The sequence below is a fragment of the Mastomys coucha genome, unplaced genomic scaffold, assembly GCF_008632895.1.
Source record: "Mastomys coucha isolate ucsf_1 unplaced genomic scaffold, UCSF_Mcou_1 pScaffold8, whole genome shotgun sequence".
Lineage (NCBI taxonomy): Eukaryota > Metazoa > Chordata > Mammalia > Rodentia > Muridae > Mastomys > Mastomys coucha.
In genome coordinates, this window is record NW_022196914.1 from 13,974,798 (window position 1) to 13,976,599 (window position 1,802).

General features: G+C 43.0%; 1 pseudogene; it reads right to left on the bottom strand.

The window, feature by feature from the left end:
• Window positions 1-527: 527 nt before the first annotated feature.
• The window catches only part of LOC116083850, a 1,643-nt pseudogene continuing 368 nt past the window's right edge, over window positions 528-1,802 (bottom strand).

The window sequence follows — 1,802 nt, forward strand, 5'->3', positions numbered from 1 at the left end:
TTATTACAGAATTAGTTTCAAATTTAAATGAAAAAAACGTTATACTATTTTCCCAACAAGGATTCAACCATATATAATACATCCACCAGACAAGAGAAAAGAAATTATCACCAAATTTGTTAGTCTTAAATCTTCCAGAAAAGGATGTTGTAGAAGTTGCCACAGGATGTGGAAGTGAGTGGGAGGGGAGTGGGACGTTACAGTTTCTTGAAGAACTGTAGCTCTAGTAATACATCACTGCTCTGAAGGTATCAACACTAAAGCCCTTATTAAGTTGAAAATTAAATATAAGGAAATCTGAACTCTGTAGACAAAGTGGGCAACAATACTGTGATATTCAACAATTCTTTAGCATTGTGTTTCTTCTTCCAATGAATTCTTCTGTCACTTCTAATCATCCCCCCCCCATAGGCTAATATAATCCCTTTCAGAGAGTTAAGTGAAAGCAAGGTATGAAACACAGATCACAATTTAGTAGCACCAGCATGGAGTTGCTTCCTGGTTGATGACTTGAGCCTGTTTGCAGCTTAAAATTCATTGCTATCATCTGAGCTAAGGCTGCATTGACTGCATGCTTTGGATACTGCAGGAGAAATGGCAGAGATCAGTGGGTCTGTCCCTGTTGTACTATGGGCGGCCACTTCTGAGGCCTGGGTCTCTCTCTCTCTGGTGCTGATGGCCTGTGGTGGAGGTGTGTGTTAGTTAAAAAGGAGACAATGTACAAATGAGATATTTTATTATAGGAAAGAGAAAATAGGCTAGTCAAGTAGAGAGAAGGAAAAGAGAAGAAGGAAAGGAGAAGAGGAGAGAGAGAGAGAAAGGAGAGGAAGAAAGCAAGAAAGCAAGTCAAGAGAAGAGAACAAGGAGCAGGAAAGGGAGGAAGAAGAGAGCAAGAGAGAAAGAGCAAGATAGGAAAGAGGGCAAGAGCAAGAGAAGAGAAAAAGAACAAGAGAGCGAGGAGGGGGCAAACCACCCCTTATATTGTATGGGGCATGGCATGTCTGGCTGTGGTCAGATAACTGGGTTTATGGTCCAGCTAGAATGCTGGGAACTTGGGGCATTGTCTGCCTGATAGAGCACTCATCTCTTGCTGGGGCAACTGTGAGGGGTTGGGACTGAAGCATGAGCCAAAGATTCAGGAGTTATAGTTGAGCTTCTTCCACACCCCCTGCAGGCAGAAAACTGCCCATGGAGGCTCCAGGGATCAAGGCCAATTACTCGACTGACCCTGTTACTTTGATCAGACCGCTGCCCTACACTGCCGCACACGTCCCAAAGGAGTATACTCTATTGCTTAGTAGCATGCCATCTAATCTTTGTTCCTCTAAAAGCCTCACTAAGCGATAAATCTGTGAAATGAGATAATGGATCAGAGAAAGCCACAGAATATTCATAGAACTCTGGGCTTGTCCCCTGAGATGGAGTCAGTTGTTAGCAACAGCCTACTGAGTTCTTCTCAGGATGGCTCTGCTGCTTGGTGATATAGGTACCAAAATCAGCTGTGCCAAGTGAAGCAAGGATTAGTTGACCATGAGCACATGCTTGCGTTTCCTGGATCCTGAGCCTAAGAAGCAGGTTAGCATGCTCTAATTTCTACTGTGGTCTAACTCCTCGGCTCTCAGTTGTTCTTTTTGTACCACTTGGTGTAGACCACTGATGCTTTTATTGTGGTCCCTTTGTTCCAATGCATATAAGGATCATTAGACTTCTGAATAAGAGTGCCAAGTTCCTTGAAGCTTCTTCTTCTTCTTTTCTTCTTCTTTTCTTCTTCTTCTTCTTCTTCTTCTTCTTCTTCTTCTTCT